Consider the following 25453-nt stretch of genomic DNA (forward strand, 5'->3'; position numbering starts at 1 on the left):
GTTCTGATCACTACTCAACTCTGAATCTACTCTGATCAATATCTGAACAAGATACCATCTGATTCATATCAACGAATATCACGATGAAATCTAAATCATAACTGAATCTGATCAATTTAAATCAACTGATGTTTTGACGGCATAACAATACAACCTGAATAACCCCGTCAGTTCTGAACATCACAATATAATACTGGAATTCATAATCTGTGTCAATACAACTCATAATCTGAATACTAACACAATTCTGGTATAGAATCTCAGTTAATATCTTTCAACAATCATAACAATTATATACACACTCTGTTTCTTATTCTGACTTCGATTCTATGATGTCTAACATGACAAGAACATCATATATGAATCCTATTCAATTCTGACCACCTCATAAATTCAAAGCATGTCTAAACGTAACAAAACTTACGTCCAGATGTAGCCTGTGGTGATAGGAACACAGTAATGAAGTCGGATTCAAAATCAGACGGGTGGATTTTTCATAAAAGGCGTAAGGATTATTCTTTATTCTTCCTCGACTTCTTCTCGTTCCTTTCTTCTGAATTCTGAAGAGTAACATATGTATATATGTGTATACATCCCACGTTGTATGCTGAAGAAACGTGTCACCCTTCTCAAATGCCGGCTGGCGCTCGGGCGGTAATAAAATTCCGCCCGGGCGCGAGCTCAGCGCTCGGGCGGTAAATATCTGCCGCCCGGGCGCGAGGAGTTCTGTCTCCGAATTCCCCCTTGGCGCTCGGGCGGTCAAAAACTACCGCCCGGGCGCCACACTTTCTGCCCGAACCAAAAGTTGCGATGCATTGGCGCTCGGGCGGTGCTTTTCTACCGCTCGAGCGCCGAGGGTTCTGTCCACTTCCTTGGTTAATCATGCAACGACGCTCGATCTCGGCATAACGGTTCGTTTGAGTTCTTATACCCTTAATCATGTCAATTAATCAACGTCTGATTATAATGATTAAATCTCGGGCATTACATTTCTCCCCCTCTTAGATCTGAGTTCGTCCTCGAACTCATAAGCAATCAATTTCACATATAAGAGAAGAAATGTATAATAGAGTTTAACATCCAAACTCATTTCACTAGCCAACTCAATCCCATATACGCCAATTGCAATCCATAACAAAGCAATACCACCTATAGTTGCTATTCCATCTTTTTATCCCAATCAAGGACCTATGCCATCTTCGGTTTCAAATACCAATCGTCATCATCCGACATTGGTTTCCTACATCTATCCATTCTGAATTATCTTGATAACTAGTGCTAACATTCAGCACTAGAGTTCTACTAATATCTTTCAATATCTGAACAAGACACTCCGACTACCTGTCACTTTGTGAACAATCTGCCAGAGAGAGATGATGATATAATCTACCACAAGTACACACTTAATCGTAATCATAGTCTGATATACTCTATTCGAAATCATCCTTCTAGTCAATCTGACTATTTCTTTGACAGGGATCTCTGTCACTTAGTTCTGTTTGTACATCATCTTTACAACTACTAGATATAGATTGAACAATCTATCAATCACGATCAGACCATATCCCAATCTGAAGAAAATGGCGGTAATTTCATTACATCAGTCCTAGAAATGTACTTCCATTTCTATTCAGGATTATACTAAGTCGGTAATCATCTTCTGATTCCTAGCTTTCTGGCTTCTTTTGTTAGCGATCCAGACATATCAGTACCATTTTTCTGCTAATATTGCAGTACAATTTCTGTCATAACTGATTTAATCTGTTTATAGCAACACTGTCTGCTATCCGAACGAAAACTGAACCAATCACTGTGCATGTCTGACACTACTTGTGATAGCTGATTCAAACTATTCGGTACTAACAATCAGTTAATAATATAAATTAAAGAAGAAATACCTACCTGGTATTTGGCTCTGACTATAGATATCAAATTCTGTTATACAATTCTGAAACATTCTGATATCACAAGATAATCAATCTGATACAAACACAAATCACATATCGGTTGCTCTGATCGAAAATCTGTTCTGATTATCGAAATACACACAACCTATACAGATCTAGTGAGTTTAAGAAACTCATAAAACAGCGATTTCTGGCAATACTGATAATTCTGACTACTGATCAATCTTCACAGTGCCCAAATCATCTGCCATACCTCCTCTGCAAATAAAATATGCTCCCAAACAATATAAAATGTCTCAAATACTGATTTAGATCAATCACAATACGCAAGCAGATATAACATAATAAGGGAATAAGAGACTAAGAAAATCTGTAAAACTCAACAATTCTGACTTTCTGACATTCCTACTAATTCTGATATATCTGTTACCTGTGTCGTTTACAGTCGCTGATTTCTGTCTCAACTGTGCAAATAATTCGGTATACACACTGCAGATATTACATATGCGGAATACAATCCGTTTCAATTATGATTCATACCTGACCCATTTCTGTATACAATAATCACCATTCTCTGAATATTCAATCAAGTCTTCAAATATTCATTTCAACCAGTCAGATGCTGCTAACATATCAAATATCATAGTTATAACAAGCATACAATCATCCGAATATCCCTGAATCTAAGAGTTAGCAATCTGTACCCTTCTATTAATCTTCAATATCATTCTGTACTGAATTCTAGTCTATAACCATTATCTGGTATCGATTCAATTCTGAAATCTACTTTTCTGATATCCACACATCTTAAATCTTATCTAGGCAAACACCAGTCAACTAATACATTACGGGCAAATCTGTCACTGTTAGACTCGATTCCAGTATATCTACCAAACACATAAGAATACCATCTGTTCCTTTCTGTGCTAATCGAGTCAACAGTACAATGATTTAAGGAATCCTGGATCTAGAATCCTCATTTCTCAACTAGATCTGATCTTAATCTTACCATTTCTGGAACACATTCTACGATATTTCTGTACTTGTTTAGCATTACATGTCAATAATGAAATCGAAATCATATATCACAAGTACATCATAATCTAACCCAATCCCGGGTTCATCTCACTGTAGTATATAACATGTCACAGCGATCTCTGATATCAACATATTCCTCAACAACCAAGAAATCAATACTACAGTATAATCAGATCCAACATATAATGCATATCTCCATGCAACTCAGTCACAGATACTCATAAATAATGCATTATTATATATCAATACATATGCAATATAATCGTAAAGAATAGTACCTGTTACTATGTTACCCAGTGTGACCTGGATCTGTCCCTCGATCACCATATCCAGATGGTCCAGCCCCCTGAAATCTTCGAGGACCTCTCTGGGCACAAACTCTAGCAAAGTGTCCTCGCTGTCTGCAGAGATGGCAACTACCAGATACTCCCTGGCATTGCTCTGTGAGGTGTCTCCCACCGCAAGTCCTGCAATACACTCCAGTATCGCTGGGACTAGGACTGCTGGAGCTAGAGGAACCACTTCCCAATTTCTTGAATGACTTCTTTCGAGCTTTCAGCAAATCTTGCTTTCCACTCGTACTGCCTCGATCGAATCGAAGAGGGGATTGCTGGGTTTGGGGTGGCTTCACGCACAACCTCCCTAGCTGTCTAATCAGACTCGCCTCAGCCCTCTTTGCTTTACTCAAGACATCAACAAAATGATAAGGTTGCTGCATGTTCATCAATGCAACTATCTCTGAATTCAATCCTCTGACGAACTGATTCACTACAGCTTCGTCATTTCCAGTCAAATGAGGAGCAAAATGCAGTAGCGTAGAGAATTTCGCAACATAATCTTCAACATTCAATTGACCTTGTCTCAAATTCTCAAATTCTGCTCTTTTGTCCTCCCGGTATGAAACTGAGAAAAATCTTTGATAGAATTCAGCTTTAAAGACTTCCCACGTGATCACAGTACCACGTAGTGCTAATATTCCTTTGATTGTAATCCACCAACTTCTGGCAGCCTCTTGTAATTGGTAAAATACCAATTTAACTCTCTGGTCATCGGTACAATCAAGTAAATCAACCAGTATTTCTATGTCATCCAACCAGTGCTGACAATCTTCCGATGTCTCAATACCGCTGAGAATCGGCGGCTGAAGTAACTGAAATTCCCTCAACTTCGTTTCCATTGGAGTTTCTGACACATCTATCTGATATTCTGATCTATCTATCTGATCATACGAAGTACTGCCTTTTTCTGAAATTCTTCGCGGCGGTATATCTGAATATCAAACAGATTAATACACAATCTATACCATCTGTCTCAGCCCTCCTCTGATCATATACCTCTGATTCAGACTCGGTTCTGATCCAGGCTTAGTAATTACATGCTGCAAACAACTCAGATAACAAGCAACATGTAATAGGGAAAGCAATAAATCATGCTAGCACACACAATGTAAGTCAACATGGAAATCATTTTCATGCTAGCAATTACATGCAAGGAAAGAAAATTCAATCTACCCCGCTCATTCTCTTCTATCTCAATCTAAAAGATCTATCAACTCTGACTATCTCAATCTAAAGGATCTATCGCTCTGATACCACCTGTTGTGGGGACCCGGACGCTAATCATCTTTAGGATTCAAATTATCAATTAAAATAAAACAGGGTCTAAAAATTTTTCGTTTTAAGATATAACTGCGGAAGGTAATGGAATCTAAATACTATACATGTCTGTATAAATACATTTCAGTATTAAAGTACAACAAGCTAATTTCAGGTTCAACTACTAAAGTCCAGTAATAAAACCAAGTCTACTGTAAGTCCGGAATCACCACGTTACACTCGTCTTCTCTCATCATCATCTTGACCCTGATCCAGCCCCACCTGTTGTCATGCACACATACAAAACAAGACAACAGCCGGATAACTCCGGTGAGAAATAAATCCCAGTATAAAACATGGTAAACATGTATATGCATAAAATAATTCATGGAACATGCTGTCACGAATAAAATCAAAACATTAGATTTCATAAGCTATGAAATCTAATCACAATAAACATGCACTTCAAATCAGCTAAACATGCATATAACCAATCTAAATCATAAAGACATGCTAGCACAACTGGAAGCAATAACGATGGGTCCCATGATCTAGGAGCCACATCCATATGAGCATGCAGTCCTAATCAAATCATGTCTAGACTCGACTCAACTATAACTCTAGGGATCCCGGGGTGAATAAGACGTCACTGGCTGTCACCAACCCAACCACTCGGGGCGACTGTACGTCTTATTCCTAGACTTCGGTCCGAGCTGTATCGACGGCTGGCAATAGGAGTAATGACTACTCCTAAGTTGAGATACACCGAACGTCTAGAAGTTTGACAATGACTGTCAAGACTGTCCTATCTTAAATGCAATGAATAACAATCTGTAAACAAGCATAATCATATTCATAACTGAATATCACAATTATCTTACCTGCTTGAATACAATTCTACAATCAAAGCATAATCAGGTAACAATATAAATAATAATCTAGTATGTGATTTTATTGGGAAACTCAATTTAATCTAATTTGAGTTATGCTTCCCAAATATCACATGAATTATACCTTTATCATCCCGATCTGACGAAGACGATGTCTCGAATCTGTCCATATCAAATCTGAAACGACAATATCGAATACTCTGTATCAGTGAATAACTCCATATACAGTCTGTTCTGATCACTACTCAACTCTGAATCTACTCTGATCAATATCTGAACAAGATACCATCTGATTCATATCAACGAATATCACGATGAAATCTAAATCATAACTGAATCTGATCAATTTAAATCAACTGATGTTTTGACGGCATAACAATACAACCTGAATAACCCCGTCAGTTCTGAACATCACAATATAATACTGGAATTCATAATCTGTGTCAATACAACTCATAATCTGAATACTAACACAATTCTGGTATAGAATCTCAGTTAATAACTTTCAACAATCATAACAATTATATACACACTCTGTTTCTTATTCTGACTTCGATTCTATGATGTCTAACATGACAAGAACATCATATATGAATCCTATTCAATTCTGACCACCTCATAAATTCAAAGCATGTCTAAACGTAACAAAACTTACGTCCAGATGTAGCCTGTGGTGATAGGAACACAGTACTGAAGTCGGATTCAAAATCAGACGGGCGGATTTTTCATAAAAGGCGTAAGGATTATTCTTTATTCTTCCTCGACTTCTTCTCGTTCCTTTCTTCTGAATTCTGAAGAGTAACATATGTATATATGTGTATACATCCCACGTTGTATGCTGAAGAAACGTGTCACCCTTCTCAAATGCCGGCTGGCGCTCGGGCGGTAATAAAATTCCGCCCGGGCGCGAGCTCAGCGCTCGGGCGGTAAATATCTGCCGCCCGGGCGCGAGGAGTTCTGTCTCCGAATTCCCCCTTGGCGCTCGGGCGGTCAAAAACTACCGCCCGGGCGCCACACTTTCTGCCCGAACCAAAAGTTGCGATGCATTGGCGCTCGGGCGGTGCTTTTCTACCGCTCGAGCGCCGAGGGTTCTGTCCACTTCCTTGGTTAATCATGCAACGACGCTTGATCTCGGCATAACGGTTCGTTTGAGTTCTTATACCCTTAATCATGTCAATTAATCAACGTCTGATTATAATGATTAAATCTCGGGCATTACAAATGTAATAAGGGCAGTATCAGAATCCCATTATTTCACCTCCAGTCACGTTTCCAGATATCATTTCTGGAGGTTTTTTCATATCAACAAGGCCTTGGAAAACCAATAAGAAAATATTATACAAAACTTCACCATCAAATAACTAATTTTGCATATCGACTCAGGCATAGAAGCATACAGCTATAACAAAACCTCAATTAGCTACAGGACCCCAAAAATGAGTAGTTTTGGGACCAACAAGACTGTTCAGAAATGCTAGGAAGAAAGCCATAAATGAGAGAACTCAACGAATCTGTAGGACACAATCAAAAATTTAGAATGAATCAGGATATAGTAAAGCAAAAACAAGCTAAATTAAGAGCATGACAATTTTTTAAAACACCTGTTATAATGCCCGAGAATTATAGAATCGTTAAACCAAGATTATTAATATTCATTAACGGCAGACTCGGAAGATATGAGAATGCATGTCATGCAATGAGGGAAGAAAGATTTAAGAACCAGGTGTTGCATGATCAGAAAACGAGAAATTAGAAGTCTGCACGACCGCACCCGCGGTGCTAGCATGACTGCCCCCGCGGTGCATGTGCAGAAAATGGAGTGCAAATTCCGTAGCCGCACTGCACCCGCGGTATTAGCGAGAGCGCACCCGCGGTGCAGACACCGCACCCGCGGTAAAGATAACACCGCACCCGCGGTCGTTGCTTCGAACATTTTGGATATGATCACCGCTTGAGCGCACCCGCGGTCCTTACACTCACCGCACCCGCGGTCGTTGCTTCGAACATTTTGGATATGATCACCGCTTGAGCGCACCCGCGGTCCTTACACTCACCGCACCCGCGGTCTAACGTGTAACTTGAAAACTGATGCCACGTTTTATGATTGGCATGCAGTATATATATAGAAGAATTACACGTATAATTCATCAGAAATGCAATAAGAGGGCCGAGATTTTTAGAGGAAAATCCTTACGCCTTTTTGAGTGCGATTGTGGAAGATCCGTCGATCAGAATTCGAATCTGAAAGTAGTATCGTTCTCCTCGTACTACGAGCTATACAAGGACGTAAGTTTTGTTACGTTTTGAGATGTTTTGAAAATAGGATGTTGCTAGAAGTGCATGTGATTCAGATATGGTGTTTCTGCTGTAGTGATCATTGTATAATCGAAGACAAATTGAAGAATAGATTGGTTATACAATTGTTATGATTTTCAGAAGATATTGATTGAGATTAAACACTAGATTTGTATTGTTCTTGATTGAAGAATAGAGAGATGATTATTCTTGTATGTCTGGATAGATTATTCAGTAGATATGTGAAGTCAGATCGAAGAAAGAATACCGTATGTCTGTGTTTTGTATTGCAGCATCTCTGAAGATGTATTTGTTAGATATTCATATGCTGGAAAAAGATTGATCAGATTCAGATATGATTTCGATTAGATCGTGATATTATTGATATGACTCAGATTGTATCATTGATCAGATTGTATACTGAATTGAGTATTGATCAGAACAGATTGTGAATTGAGTTACACATTGATACAGTGTATTTATATTGTCATTTCAGATCGGATATGGACAGACTGGACTTCAAGACTTCGTCTTCCTCAGACGGGGACGACAAAGGTATAATTCATGTGATATTCGGGAAGAAACAACTCAATTGAGATCACCACTTGAGTTGCCCAATAAAATCACATACTCGTTCATTGTTTTATTTTGAGATGATTATGATATATCTTGACATGATTAGATTTTTTTATAGATCTGGTATGCAAATTATGTTGAGATGATTATGCTTTGTTTACAGATCATGCTACATCGCATTAAGATGATTATGCTTGTTTACAGATTTTGTATTCATGCATTAAGATAGGACAGTCTGGAGATCAGGCAGACTTCTAGACGTTCGGCGATATCACAGCTTAGGGGAAGATCACCGCCCCTATTGTAGATGCGGATACAGATCAGGCCGAAGTCTAGGAATAAGACGTACCGTCACCCCGATTGGAGAGTAGGTGATAGATCGTCTTATTCACTCCGGGATCCCTAGAGTTATAGATCGAGTCAAGTCTAGACATGATTTGATTAGGACTTTATGCTTAAATGGATGTGGCTCCTAGATCATGGGACCCATCGTTATTGCTTTTAGTTGTGCTAGCATGTTTTATGATTTAGATTGTTTACATGCATGTTTATCTGAATTGAGCTGCATGCTTAATTTCATAGATTATGAAATATATTGTGTTTATACATGACGACATGTTTTATGAATTAGCTTGTTTATATACATGCTTACCATGTGTTATACTGGGATTTATTCTCACCGGAGTTATCCGGCTGTTTTCGTGTTTTGTATGTGTGCATGACAACAGGTGGGGCTGGATCAGGGTCGAGAAGATGACGAGAGAAGACGAGTTTAGCGTGGCGATTCCGGACTTACAGTAGATTGGATTTTACTACTTGAACTTTAGTAGTTGAACTTTAGATTAATTAAAAAGACTGTTGTACATTATTGTATCTTTATACTGAAATGTAGTTTTATACAGATATGTATATCAATGTAGATGCCATTACCTTCCGCACTTTATTTTAAAAAGAAAAATTTTTAGACCCTGTTTATCAGAACTGATAATTAAATCCCAACGATGATTAAGAAGATGATTAGCGTCCGGGTCCCCACAACAGGTGGTATCAGAGCTGATAGTTCCTTTAGACTTAGATTATCAGAGTCGATAGATTCTTTAGATGATATAGTCAGAGCTGATAGATCTTTTAGACTGAGATAGAAGAGAATGAGCGGGGTAGATTGAATTTTCTTTCCTTGCATGTGATTGCTAGCATGAGAGTTATTTCAATGTTGAATTACATTGTGTGTGCTAGCATGATTTATTGCTTTCCCTATTACATGTTGTTGTATCTAAGTGGATTTCAGCATGTAATTGTTAAGCCTGAGTCAGAACCGAGTCTGGATCAGAGGTATATGATCAGAGGAGGGCTGAGACAGCTGGTATAGATTGTGTACTAATCTGTTTGATATTCAGATATACCGCCTCGGAGATTTCCAGAAAGGGGTAGCACTTCGTCTGAACAGATGGATGTATCAGAAGCTCAGCTAGAAGAAAAGATGAAAGAGTTTGGGTTATTACAGCCGCCGATTCTGAGTGGTACCGAGACATCTGAAGATTGTCAGAACTGGTTTGATGATATAGAAATCTTGTTCGATTTTCTTGATTGTACAGATGAAAAGAGGGTTAAAATGGTGCCTTACCAGTTACGAGAAGTCGCCAGGAGTTGGTGGATTACAAGTAGAAGAATGTGGGCAGAGAAAGGTACAGTGATGTCGTGGGAAATATTCAGAACTGAATTCTATCGAAGATTCTTCTCAACTTCGTATCGAGAGAACAAGAAATTAGAGTTTGAGAATTTGAGCCAAGGGCAGCTGGATATTGACCAATATATTGCTAAATTCTCTACTCTACTGCATTTTGCTCCTCATTTAGCTGGGAATGATGAAGCTGTAGTGAATCAATTCATTAGAGGGTTGAATTCGGAGGTAGTTGCATTTATGAATTTGCAACGACCTTACCATTTTGCTGACATCCTGAGTAGAGCAAAGAGAGCTGAGGCGAGTCTGACTAGACAGCTAGGGAGGTTGTGCATGAAGCCATCCCAAACCCAGCAATCCCCTCTTCGATTCGATCGAGGCAGTATGAGTGGAAAGCAAGATTTGCTGAAAGCTCGAAAGAAGTCATTCAAGAAGTTGGGAAGTGGTTCCTCTAGCTCGAGTGGTTCTAGCTCAAGTTATATTGGAGTGTATTGCAGCACTTGCGGAGGAAGACATCCCACGGAGCTATGCCAGGGAGTTACTGGTAGTTGTCGTATCTGTCGACAGCCGGGGCACTTTGCTAGAGTTTGTCCCCAGAGAGGTTCCCGAAGATTTCAGGGAGCAGGACCATCTGGATATGGTGATCGAAGAACAGCCCCGGGAGACACTTGATGATATAGTGACAGGTACTGTTACTCTATGATTATGTGGCATATGTATTGATGTATACTAATGCATTCATTATGAGTATCTTTGAAAGAATTGCATTGATATATGCTGTACCTGTTGAGTCTGGGTGTACTGTAGTATTGATGTCCTTACTTGTTGAGGAGATGTTGATATCAGAACTTTCTGTAGAATATTGTATACTACAGTAAGATAAGAATGAGATAGAGATAGATTATGAGGTATTTGTGTTTTCTGATTTGAACACATTATTGATATGTATATGCTGAACAAGTACAGACATATTGTAGAATTTGTCCAGAAAGGATAAGATTCAGATCAGAAATGATTGATCCATGGAGAAACCACAATAAGGATTCTAGATTTAGAATTCCTTTGATACCGGTATTGTATAGGACTCGATTAATACAGAAAGGAGCAGATTGCATCCCTATGTATTCAGTAGATCTACTGAGATCAAGTCTAACATTGACAGATATGTCAATGATGTATGAGTTGAAAGACATTAGCCAGATGAGATTTCAGATTGGGTGTTATATCAGAAAGATAGCTTTCAGAAGTGAATTTAGATTAGATACTGATTGTTGTTTTAGAATTTAGTACAAAATGATATTGAATGTATAGAAGATACTGAATGATTAGACAGAATTGAAAGAATTGACAGATTTGAATACTGGCTGAGAATGATAGATGACTGAGTATTCTCTTGAAGGTATTTCAGTTCTGATCCTAAATTAATAGCGTTTATGTTCAGAAGTATTCTGAAGATTATGCTTGGTATATCTATGATTTATGGATATATGGCAGTATTTGATTGATTATGCTGAATATTTAAAGACTGTGTTGAATATTCAGAGAACCGTGATTATTGTATACAGAAATTAGTCAGATGAGATATGGCAGACGATTTGGGCACTGTGAAGATTTATCAGTAGTCAGAATTATCAGTATTGCCAGCAATCGTTATTTTATGAGTTTTATTAAACTCACTAGATCTGTATAGGCTGCTTTTATCTCGAATCTGATTGATATTACTGTGGTTTGCATGTATGTTTGAGACAGAATATTGTAACCAGTTGAAAGTTGCAACAGTTCAGAAATGTGATTAGAATGCTCAGAATTGTATTTCGATAATCAGAACAGAGTTTCGATTAGAGCAACCGATATGTGATTTGTGTTTGTATAAGATTGATTACCTTGTGATATCAGAATGTTTCAGACTTGTATAACAGAACTGATATTTATAATCAGAGCCGAATACCAGGTAGGTATTTCTTCTTTATTTTATATTATTACTGATTTGTTTATACAGAATAGTTCGAATCCAGAATCACAGATAGTGTCAGAACCGCACAGTAGTGAAGTCAGCTTTCATGCAAATGTTTGTGAATATATTATACTCGAACAGATAGTTGTGATATAAACAGATTAGATCAGTTATGGCAGAAATTGTACAGAAATGTTGGCAGAAATTGTACTGATAGGTCTGAATTGCTAACAGAAGAAGACAGAAAGATAGAAATCAGAAGATTTGTTACAGAATATGTATATTTTTGAATAGAAATGGGAGTACATTTCTATGGTTTCGTAATGACATTACAGCCATTTTCTTTAGATTTTGATATGATATGATTAAGATTGACAGATTGTTCAATCTATATCTATCAGTTTGTACCAGATTACGTACAAACAGAACTAGATGACATAGATCGATGTCAAAGAAATAATCAGATGGATTAGAATATTGAAGTAGATGATATCAGATTATGATTTTGATGGAGTCGTACTTGTGATAGATTCTCTCATAAGCTCTCTTGTGCAGATTTATTACAGATTGGCAGGTAGTCAGAGATATTGACAGATAGTCAGGGTGTCAGATATTGGAAGATATCCAGAGAGTGGTAGTGCTGGATGCTAGCACTAGTTGACATAAAGTTTTGTTACTTTATGGGTGATTTTGTGGTGATCGCTATCAAAACCGTACTGAGATAGTTACAGATGACGCATCGTACAGTAAGTGCTACAGAGTTCTTATAAAGAAGATTCAGAAAGGAATAAAGATAGCTCAGAAATGACAGATTTGATAAACCAACATCAGATGATGATGCTTGGTATTGAGAGTGGAAGATTGAATATATCCTTGATTGGGATAAACAGGTTGAACAATGACTGTTAGTATTGTTTTATTGAACGATGACTGATTTATACAGATGTTGTATAACCAATATGACAAGATTAAGTTTAGAGGCATTATGATGTTCTACTTTATGAATTTGTATTCCAGATGGGGATCAGAGATTTGAGTTTTGATTTAAACTCTAGTATACATTTCTTCTCGTACAGCTGAATTGATTACTTGAGAGTTCGAGGACGAACTCATATCTAAGAGGGGGAGAAATGTAATGCCCGAGAATTATAGAATCGTTAAACCAAGATTATTAATATTCATTAACGGCAGACTCGGAAGATATGAGAATGCATGTCATGCAATGAGGGAAGAAAGATTTAAGAACCAGGTGTTGCATGATCAGAAAACGAGAAATTAGAAGTCTGCACGACCGCACCCGCGGTGCTAGCATGACTGCCCCCGCGGTGCATGTGCAGAAAATGGAGTGCAAATTCCGTAGCCACACTGCACCCGCGGTATTAGCGAGAGCGCACCCGCGGTGCAGACACCGCACCCGCGGTAAAGATAACACCGCACCCGCGGTCGTTGCTTCGAACATTTTGGATATGATCAACGCTTGAGCGCACCCGCGGTCCTTACACTCACCGCACCCGCGGTCTAACGTGTAACTTGAAAACTGATGCCACGTTTTATGATTGGCATGCAGTATATATATATAAGAATTACACGTATAATTCATCAGAAATGCAATAAGAGGGCCGAGATTTTTAGAGGAAAATCCTTACGCCTTTTTGAGTGCGATTGTGGAAGATCCGTCGATCAGAATTCGAATCTGAAAGTAGTATCGTTCTCCTCGTACTACGAGCTATACAAGGACGTAAGTTTTGTTACGTTTTGAGATGTTTTGAAAATATGATGTTGCTAGAAGTGCATGTGATTCAGATATGGTGTTTCTGCTGTAGTGATCATTGTATAATCGAAGACAAATTGAAGAATAGATTGGTTATACAATTGTTATGATTTTCAGAAGATATTGATTGAGATTAAACACTAGATTTGTATTGTTCTTGATTGAAGAATAGAGAGATGATTATTCTTGTATGTCTGGATAGATTATTCAGTAGATATGTGAAGTCAGATCGAAGAAAGAATACCGTATGTCTGTGTTTTGTATTGCAGCATCTCTGAAGATGTATTTGTTAGATATTCATATGCTGGAAAAAGATTGATCAGATTCAGATATGATTTCGATTAGATCGTGATATTATTGATATGACTCAGATTGTATCATTGATCAGATTGTATACTGAATTGAGTATTGATCAGAACAGATTGTGAATTGAGTTACACATTGATACAGTGTATTTATATTGTCATTTCAGATCGGATATGGACAGACTGGACTTCAAGACTTCGTCTTCCTCAGACGGGGACGACAAAGGTATAATTCATGTGATATTCGGGAAGAAACAACTCAATTGAGATCACCACTTGAGTTGCCCAATAAAATCACATACTCGTTCATTGTTTTATTTTGAGATGATTATGATATATCTTGACATGATTAGATTTGTTTATAGATCTGGTATGCAAATTATGTTGAGATGATTATGCTTTGTTTACAGATCATGCTACATCGCATTAAGATGATTATGCTTGTTTACAGATTTTGTATTCATGCATTAAGATAGGACAGTCTGGAGATCAGGCAGACTTCTAGACGTTCGGCGATATCACAGCTTAGGGGAAGATCACCGCCCCTATTGTAGATGCGGATACAGATCAGGCCGAAGTCTAGGAATAAGACGTACCGTCACCCCGATTGGAGAGTAGGTGATAGATCGTCTTATTCACTCCGGGATCCCTAGAGTTATAGATCGAGTCAAGTCTAGACATGATTTGATTAGGACTTTATGCTTAAATGGATGTGGCTCCTAGATCATGGGACCCATCGTTATTGCTTTTAGTTGTGCTAGCATGTTTTATGATTTAGATTGTTTACATGCATGTTTATCTGAATTGAGCTGCATGCTTAATTTCATAGATTATGAAATATATTGTGTTTATACATGACGACATGTTTTATGAATTAGCTTGTTTATATACATGCTTACCATGTGTTATACTGGGATTTATTCTCACCGGAGTTATCCGGCTGTTGTCGTGTTTTGTATGTGTGCATGACAACAGGTGGGACTGGATCAGGGTCGAGAAGATGACGAGAGAAGACGAGTTTAGCGTGGCGATTCCGGACTTACAGTAGATTGGATTTTACTACTTGAACTTTAGTAGTTGAACTTTAGATTAATTAAAAGACTGTTGTACATTATTGTATCTTTATACTGAAATGTAGTTTTATACAGATATGTATATCATGTAGATGCCATTACCTTACGCACTTTATTTTAAAAAGAAAAATTTTTAGACCCTGTTTATCAGAACTGATAATTAAATCCCAACGATGATTAAGAAGATGATTAGCGTCCGGGTCCCCACACCTGTAACTTTTGTTAGAAGAAAACAAGAGCCAAGACTTCAAAATATGGTCATGCGAGATAATCCAATAAGTTATCTTGAGGTTATAAAGTTATTGCCACTATCAAATGGAATGTTAAAATTCTCTACCACGTCCAACAAATTATGACAAAAAGCATCAAGACATGAACAAATATGACAAAGACATGTATTAGATCATTCGTACGAGTGTAACTATCTGTTATATTGCGCTGAAAAAAACTATTTCCGAGTGAAACTATTACCTGGTTAGCCAACCCCTAAAATAGAACTGAAACAACCACACTTCTCTGGGTTGCTGAAATAGACGCCTTAGCTTCTCATACTTTCCTAGGCACAATGTATGAAGTGGAAGAACAATCAAAAGCTGTATTTCAACTATTTCTGATAAAAATGATTGCAAGAGAGCATAGGATGCAAAGTATTAATATAAACACAAACTAGGATAATATAACAATAAAAGTAACATGTATTACAGCTAGAAAATTTCACCTTCAAATAATGAAAAGTTTTTGAACCCATTTGCAATGCCTCCTCAAATCTGAGTGATCCAACATGAAGAATCATAATATCCTTACATATCTTTATTGTCATTGTTGATCAATGCAAGCAATTAAAACCAATTTTTTACAAAAAAAAATCAATTTTATTCACAAAAACAAAAAATCATTTTTTTACAACAAGTTTAGTGCAAATTTAAGTCTATTCCACAGGCAAAGTTAATAAAAATCAATGCAATGTCACTAACTGAGACAGGAAGAAAAGAGCACAAAAACCATACATTTCCATGCTTAAAAAGCACAATTACAGCTCATAAGAATACATATTGTATTAATATGCCAACATTTAAAATCCTAACCACGCCAAGGACTCGTTTGTTTACATTTTTTACTCCTTGTAGAATTCCCAGCAGAACATGTGAAGGAACCTGATTCATACATTCATACCTAAAATGTTAATAATCAGTCAAACTAACATTAAGGGATGAATGCATTTCTTTAGAAAATTTGGAACTTGTGACCTGCCCAACATGAGCAGGCACATTATCACCAAATTAATTATGCAAATCACAAAAGCACTTAATCATAAAATGTGGGGACCCGGGCTCTAACTCTATTCTTTTGGGATTTAATTGGATCTTTGTTCGAAAATGTGGGTCAAAATTTTGCTTTTAACATTAATTTAAATGTATTAACGAAAGCATCACATGTCTCAATAGAAATTAAACAACGTAATGTACATACAAGTCTGTGCGTACAAACATACACTAGTGTTCAATAACAACTACAAACATAAGTGCTACAAGTCCAGTAGGAAACACTAGGAATCTTCCACGCCCGAGATCTCCACGCTATCAACTCTCTCTTCCTCGTCGTGACCCTGATCCTGCCCCACCTGTTGCCATGCACACATACAGACACGACAACAGCCGGATAACTCCGGTGAGAACATATCCCAGTATAAAACATGGATGCATGCAATGTCATAATCATGTACAAAAGCATAGCATATATCAATTAACATGAATAAAATCTAAACATGTAGAAGAATACAAATCTGTATTCAACATTTAAATCTTGACTCGACTCATTTCTAATCTAGGGATCCCGGTGTGAATAAGACGGTCTGTTACCTACCCAACCACTCGGGGCAACGGTACGTCTTATTCCTAGACTTCGGTCAACTCTGTATCGAGGGTCTACACATATAGCAAATCTGCTCCTATGCGTCGATACACCGAAACGTCTAGTTTTTGGCAAGTCTGCCAATCTCTCCTATCTCAGGACTCGAATATAAATCAATAAACAAGGCATTACATAATCAAATGTAATAACAATCTAGTATGTGATTTAGGGAAACTCGTATCAAATCTGAATCGAGTTGTGCAATCCCGTGACTACATGAATTATACCTTTCTTGCCGAATCGTCGGTGTCGTCGTCGAAGTCTCGAGTTCACAATAGCCAATACAAATCTGAAATGGCATAGTCCAGGTGCACTCTATCAATATACATCTCAAACAACTCAATAAACATAGCTGAAATCGGTTTCAATACAATTTGACGGCGTAACGGTGTAATTCTCGGTACCGGTCAACTCAAACAATAATACACAATCATAATTCATTCCCAACAACTCATAATCTCATCTACACCTCAATCCACCAGCTAAAATCTATAAAATCTTCACATAATACATGCTGGAATTTTGAACAAAAGCATACGATATCCGAAAATCAATCTGATAACGAATCTACGATGCTCGATATACCAAGAACACATATTTCTAACAAAATCATAATTTCCCCAATACATAGATTTCGAACCATGCTGAAAAGGAGATATACTTACATCCTTTTGAAGCTAGTGAAGCAAGGAACTCAAATCTATACTTGGACTAGAATTTGGATGGGTAAATCTTGCACAAAATGATTTCTAAGCCATGAAGAAATTGAGATATCTAAGCTTGCTCTCGGTTCATCCTTGCTGAAAGTGGAGCAGAGTGATTCAGCATCAATCCATATATATATATACATGCCATGTGTCAACATTAAAATCAAAGGTGGCAATCTCGCATGCAGACCACGGGTGCGGTGTCTCAAGAGCGCGGGTGCGCTATGCTCACGGCGAATTAATCTAACATTGCAGCACCTAGACCGCGGGTGCGGCTCTTGCATGACCGCGGGTGCGGTCTTGCACGCACCGCGGGTGCGGTGTTGCTTCGCACATTTCCCTCAATTTTCTATCACCTACACCGCGGGGGCGGTAGTCCTAGCACCGCGGGGGCGGTGTGGCTTCGGCCATGCTTCAAAAATTCCACTCTAAATGTCATGCATTACGATAGCTTCGAGTCAACACAACATCAATGACAACCGATAATTCTCGAGCCTTACATTTCTCCCCCTCTTAGACAGGAGTTCGTCCTCGAACTCGTAAACCAGTAATCACATCAATATACACAAAACAGTAAAGTCAAAGCGGGAAGAAAGACTCACATCATAAGAATAGCTCGGGATGCCTCTGTCTCATCTCAGACTCCGACTCCCAAGTTGCTTCCTCGATGCCATGACGACTCCATTGAACCTTCACAAGCGGAATAGTCTTGGTTCTAAGCTGTTTCTCCTTCCGATCAAGAATCTGTATCGGTCTTTCCACATAGCTCAGAGTATGGTCTAGCTCGGCTTCGTCAGTGTGAATGACGTGAGAATCATCCGGCATATATTTGCGCAACATCGATACATGAAAAACATCATGTATACTGGACAGTGAAGGAGGAAGAGCAAGTCTGTAAGCTCGATCGCCAATCTTCTCAAGAATCTCATACGGACCGACGTATCTAGGAGACAACTTTCCTCGCTTGCCAAATCTGACAACGCTTCTGAAAGGAGAAATCTTCAGAAATACTCTGTCTCCCTGTTCGAATACTAACGGTCTGCGTCTAATATTGGCGTACTTCGCTTGCCTATCCTGTGCCGTCTTCATTCGCTTCTGAATGATCTTCACTTTCTCTGTCATCTCACGAATCATATCAGGCCCCAACACTGGTACCTCAGAAATATCATCCCAGTACAACGGAGATCTGCACTTCTTTCCGTATAAAGCTTTGAACGGTGCCATCTCTATGCTCGTCTGATAGCTGTTGTTGTAAGAAAACTCACACAACGGCAATGAATCTTGCCAACTAGTACCAAAATCTAGTACTACAGCTCTCAGCATGTCCTCTAAAGTCTGGATAGTCCGCTCTGACTGTCCGTCTGTCTGAGGATGATAAGCAGTGCTCAGGTGTAAAGTCGTACCCAAAGCCTGCTGCAAACTGTGCCAAAAGTGAGAAGTGAATCGTGGATCACGATCTGATACGATCGACTTCGGCACACCGTGCAATCTGACGACCTCTCTGACATACAACTCTGCCATCTGATCGTGTCGATAGGTCATTCTGTACGGAATAAAGCAAGCTGATTTGGTTAATCTGTCAATGATGACCCAAATCGAATCACAGCCCCGGGATGATCGAGGTAACTTCGTCACGAAATCCATGGAAATGTGGTCCCATTTCCATTCAGGAACAGACAAATTTTGAAGTAAACCTCCGGGCTTCTTTCTTTCTGCCTTCACCTGCTGGCAATTCAGGCATCTAGACACAAATTCTGCAATGTCTGTCTTCATCTGTTTCCACCAGAATTGTGTCTTCAAATCATTGTACATCTTCCTGCCACCAGGGTGAATGCTGAACTGACTACAGTGTGCCTCCGACATGATCTGTCGTCTCAAATCTGAAATCTCTGGCACTACTAAGCGGTTATTCACATACAGAACAGAATCTCTAACCTGATACTCTGATATATGACCAGCTCTGACCATATCAATCGATCTCTGCACGCTCGGATCAGTTCTCTGTGCTTCTTTGATCCTCGAAATCAGATCTGGCTCAATCTGAATCGCAGCAAGTCGTAATGGTCTACTCTCTGTATCAAATGTCAATCCAGACAAGCAACAATCTTCTACTAAACTCAATACACCTATAGTCGACAAGGACAAAGAACATACCTTTCGACTTAAGGCGTCTGCCGCTGCATTCGACTTTCCTGGATGGTACTTGATCTCGCAATCAAAATCTTTCAGCAGATCAAGCCATCGTCGCTGCCTCATGTTCAACTCTGACTGATAAAAGAGATATTTCAGGCTCTTATGATCGGAATAGATCTCAAATTTCTCGCCATACAGATAATGACGCCAGATCTTAAGTGCAAACACAATCGCCGCCAATTCAAGATCATGAATCGGATAACGAGTCTCGTTTTGCTTCAGCTGTCTAGAGGCGTATGCTATCACGTGCCCTCGCTGCATAAGAACACATCCTAACCCTCTGTGAGATGCGTCACAGTATACAACGAACTCACCTGTACCTGCAGGAATCGTCAAGACAGGCGCACTAGTCAGCCTCTTCTTCAGCTCTACAAAACTGGCTTCACAATCTTCGGACCACACAAATGGCATATTCTTCTGTGTCAACTGGGTGATAGGCTTCGCTATACTGGAGAAATCTCGAATAAAACGACGATAATACCCGGCTAGACCAATGAAACTGCGTATCTCAGGCACAGAAGTCGGTCTCGGCCAATTGATCACAGCCTCAACTTTACTCGGATCTACCGCAATACCATCTCTCGATATAATGTGCCCCAAGAAGACAACCTGTCTCAGCCAGAATTCACACTTGGACAGTTTGGCATACAACTGCTCTTTTCTTAAAGTCTTCAATACAATTCTCAGATGATCTGGTTCGGAATGCAGTCTTCGGAATATCAACGTCTCTAACTCTGAGCTGATGATACCCTTATCTCAAATCAATCTTCGAATATACCGAAGATCCCTGTAACTGGTCAAATAAATCGTCGATGCGCGGCAAAGGATACTTGTTCTTCACTGTTGCCTTGTTCAACTGTCTATAATCGATACACAATCGCATCGAACCATCTTTCTTTCGAACGAAAAGCACCGGAGCACCCCAAGGTGATACACTGGGTCTGATATATCCCTTGGACAGAAGATCCTCCAACTGTGCTTTCAACTCTTTCAGCTCTATCGGTGCCATCCTATACGGAGCTCTCGAAATAGGAATAGAACCGGGCATAAGATCTATGCTGAAATCAACCTCTCGAACCGGAGGCAACCCTGGAATCTCATCAGGAAAAACATCTGCAAACTCGCAAACCACTGGCAAATCTGCCAATGCTGGGCTCGACTTCAGTAGATCTACTGAATATACAAGAAAGCCCTCTGCTCCTCTCTGAAGCAGTCTACTCATAGTCAGAGCAGATACTAAGGGAATCCGAGATCTGGAACCCTTGCCGTAGAATTTCCACTCATCTGTCATCTCGGGTCTGAATCTGACAATTTTGTGGAAACAATCTACCGTGGCCCTGTACCTGGTTAACATGTCTATACCAACTATACAGTCAAAATCAGCTAAACCAAGTACTACACAATCAAGATCAATCTCATGCCCCTCAAACTGAAGCATACAGTGTCTAACAGTAGTCACAGATATCAAACCACTCCCCAACGGAGAAGCTATAGACACTACTGTCGACAACGACTCAACAGGCAATGAATGTCTCAATGCAAAATGTTCAGATATAAATGTATGAGATGCCCCTGTGTCTATCAACACATATGCAGGATAACCGCAAAGAAAACAGTTACATACAATGACGTCATCTGGTGCCTCCTGCGCCTGTTCTTCTGTCAGGGCAAAAACACGTGCCTGCTGTCTGGGAGGCTGACTCACCGTCTGACTACCTCCTGGTCTCTGCTGAGTCTGTGTAGAGGGTGGCTGGAAGGAGTGTACAGAAGATGCCTGTCTCTCCATCTGTGGCGCTGGTGCTGATGATCCGGTGCTCTGGAATCGTTGTGCACCTCTCTGGGGACAAACTCTGGCGAAATGTCCCTGTTGCCTACAGATGTTGCAGCGTCCCAGAACTCCTTGACACTGCTCCGTCGCATGTCGCCCTCCGCACGAACCACAGTATGCGCCACTATACTCTGACCCCTGACCTCTCTGTCGAGATCCACTCGAACTCGATGAACTACTCCCAGATTTCTTAAACTGTTTGCCTTTAGCCTTCAGAAATTCCTTCTTACCACTACCACTAGCTCCGCTGTCAAAACGAGGAGGAGGTGGTGGAAACTGTACGGTAGTAGGCTGTGGCGGTCTCTGCCCCTGAACACCATAGGAAGCCCCTCGCTGCCTGATCAAGCCAGCCTCGGCTCCCTTCGCTCGGTTCAGTGCCTCTGAAAAAGTACTAGGCCGGCCCGTGTTCACCAAAGTAAAGACGTCGGGATTCAGCCCGTTGATGAACTGATCGGCCACTGCCTCATCGTTCCCGGCCACATGCGGGGCAAATCGTAGCAATGCAGAAAATTTAGCAACATACTCCTCAATGTTCCACTGTCCCTGCTTCAGATTCGCAAATTCAGCTCCCTTATCTTTCCGGTAGGAGACGGGGAAGAAGCGCTGATAGAACTCATCTTTGAAGACTTTTCACGTAATGTCAATGCCTCGGTGCTCCAGGGCTCTCTTCGTAGTCAACCACCAGCTCTTGGCAACCTCCTGCATCTGATGCCCTATCAGTTTCACACGTCGCTCATCAGTATATGCCAAAGACTCAAACAACATCTCGATATCATCAAGCCAGCTCTCGCATTCTACTGCACTCTCTGTGCCCTTCAAGGTAGGCGGATGAAAAGACTGAAATCTCTTCAATAAGGTCTCCATCGGCGTAGCAGTGACATCCATCTGTGCACCGGATGTGCTACCCTGCTCAGGCTGTGGCACTCGTCTAGGCGGCATAAATCTGATTATCAAACTGATTAGTACACAACCAAAATCATCTGTCTCAGCCCTCCTCTGATCATAGACTCTGATCGAGAATCAGTTCTGATTCGGCTTGAAATGCTGTAAATCAATTCAGATAATACAACACAACATATAATAGGGAAAGCAATAATCATGCTAGCATCTCAAAAGCAAGGAAGATGACTCGGTCTACCCCGCTCATTCTATTCTATTTCAGTCTACAGAACCTACAGCTCTGATACCACCTGTTGTGGGGACCCGGGCTCTAACTCTATTCTTTTGGGATTTAATTGGATCTTTGTTCGAAAATGTGGGTCAAAATTTTGCTTTTAACATTAATTTAAATGTATTAACGAAAGCATCACATGTCTCAATAGAAATTAAACAACGTAATGTACATACAAGTCTGTGCGTACAAACATACACTAGTGTTCAATAACAACTACAAACATAAGTGCTACAAGTCCAGTAGGAAACACTAAGAATCTTCCACGCCCGAGATCTCCACGCTATCAACTCTCTCTTCCTCGTCGTGACCCTGATCCTGCCCCACCTGTTGCCATGCACACATACAGACACGACAACAGCCGGATAACTCCGGTGAGAACATATCCCAGTATAAAACATGGATGCATGCAATGTCATAATCATGTACAAAAGCATAGCATATATCAATTAACATGAATAAAATCTAAACATGTAGAAGAATACAAATCTATATTCAACATTTAAATCTTGACTCGACTCATTTCTAATTTAGGGATCCCGGTGTGAATAAGACGGTCTGTTACCTACCCAACCACTCGGGGCAACGGTACGTCTTATTCCTAGACTTCGGTCAACTCTGTATCGAGGGTCTACACATATAGCAAATCTGCTCCTATGCGTCGATACACCGAAACGTCTAGTTTTCGGCAAGTCTGCCAATCTCTCCTATCTCAGGACTCGAATATAAATCAATAAACAAGGCATTACATAATCAAATGTAATAACAATCTAGTATGTGATTTAGGGAAACTTGTATAAAATCTGAAGCGAGTTGTGCAATCCCGTGACCACATGAATTATACCTTTCTTGCCGAATCGTCGGTGTCGTCGTCGAAGTCTCGAGTTCACAATAGCCAATACAAATCTGAAATGGCATAGTCCAGGTGCACTCTATCAATATACATCTCAAACAACTCAATAAACATAGCTGAAATCGGTTTCAATACAATTTGACGGCGTAACGGTGTAATTCTCGGTACCGGTCAACTCAAACAATAATACACAATCATAATTCATTCCCAACAACTCATAATCTCATCTACACCTCAATCCACCAGCTAAAATCTGTAAAATCTTCACATAATACATGCTGTAATTTCGAACAAAAGCATACGATATCCGAAAATCAATCTGATAACGAATCTACGATGCTCGATATACCAAGAACACATATTTCTAACAAAATCATAATTTCCCCAATACATAGATTTCGAACCATGCTGAAAAGGAGATATACTTACATCCTTTTGAAGCTAGTGAAGCAAGGAACTCAAATCTATACTTGGACTAGAATTTGGATGGGTAAATCTTGCACAAAATGATTTCTAAGCCATGAAGAAATTGAGATATCTAAGCTTGCTCTCGGTTCATCCTTGCTGAAAGTGGAGCAGAGTGATTCAGCATCAATCCATATATATATATACATGCCATGTGTCAACATTAAAATCAAAGGTGGCAATCTCGCATGCAGACCGCGGGTGCGGTGTCTCAAGAGCGCGGGTGCGCTATGCTCACGGCGAATTAATCTAACATTGCAGCACCTAGACCGCGGGTGCGGCTCTTGCATGACCGCGGGTGCGGTCTCAGCACCGCGGGTGCGGTCTGGCACGCACCGCGGGTGCGGTGTTGCTTCGCACATTTCCCTCAATTTTCTATCACCTACACCGCGGGGGCGGTAGTCCTAGCACCGCGGGGGCGGTGTGGCTTCGGCCATGCTTCAAAAATTCCACTCTAAATGTCATGCATTACCATAGCTTCGAGTCAACACAACATCAATGACAACCGATAATTCTCGAGCCTTACATAAAATCAGACGAAGCAAAAATTCAAACAACTCAAAGATTTCACCATAACATCAAAATCAAAAGCCCTAGTAGCCTTTCCTTGCTCAATTAGTATGAAGAATGAAATAATGACCCCTGCACATTTGAAACATGAAGGTTAAAAGCATGAAATATCTAAATAAACAGCAGCATGACATTAAGAAACTTGTATTTTTGCATATGTAAAAATCACAAACGAATATGGAAAACAAATATATAAAAAAGAAGGTTGGGCTTGCTTTGAACTTAGTCTAGGGCTCGATTACTAGAAACGCAAGGCTTAAGATCGAGCTTTCTTGTTGCGAAATAGTCGGAGAATTCACCGGAGAATCTATGCGCAGAAGTGCGATTACGGTTCAGGTTTGACGAAATCGGTTTCAAATCAGACGATTCGAGTAGCAAACAAGGTCGTGAAGTCTTGGGGTCAAATTCACGGTGGTGGTAGTGGTGGTGTTGTTCGTCCCGCCTTCTTCTCTCTCGGTGGTGGAATGACGGCGGCAGTGCATAGAATGGCGGCGGCGCGGCGCGGTTCGAAGCGAAGAAGACTGAAGTTAGAGTTAATTTGAAGGAAAATATGGATCGATCGAAATGAGCTCGTCTGAAGGATATATGATATAATCGATATTAAATTAATTAAACTTATCAGTTTCATCTTTTTACTTCAGTATGAACTTATTTTCCTTATTTTTTACTT

The 25453-nt window shown here is 39.8% G+C and overlaps 1 long non-coding RNA gene across 3 annotated transcripts in view; it reads right to left on the reverse strand.

Moving 5' to 3' along the window:
• The window catches only part of LOC140805183 (uncharacterized), a 66130-nt gene extending 40786 nt beyond the window's left edge, over positions 1-25344 (reverse strand). The window contains exons 1-5 of one of the 3 annotated variants that reach the window (XR_012112285.1): positions 24785-25344; positions 15804-16332; positions 15557-15641; positions 6828-6941; positions 6689-6742 (exon numbers count right to left, since the gene is read on the reverse strand). This is a non-coding gene — a long non-coding RNA (uncharacterized lncRNA). Of the gene's footprint in view, positions 1-6688; positions 6942-7000; positions 7032-15295; positions 15642-15803; positions 16333-24784 lie in introns of those variants that run through there. The other 2 variants (XR_012112284.1, XR_012112286.1) reach the window with 2 other exon arrangements.
• Between the last annotated feature and the right edge of the window lie 109 nt (positions 25345-25453).

This window comes from Primulina eburnea, chromosome 11 (assembly GCF_022965805.1).
Source record: "Primulina eburnea isolate SZY01 chromosome 11, ASM2296580v1, whole genome shotgun sequence".
In the NCBI taxonomy this organism is placed as follows: domain Eukaryota; kingdom Viridiplantae; phylum Streptophyta; class Magnoliopsida; order Lamiales; family Gesneriaceae; genus Primulina; species Primulina eburnea.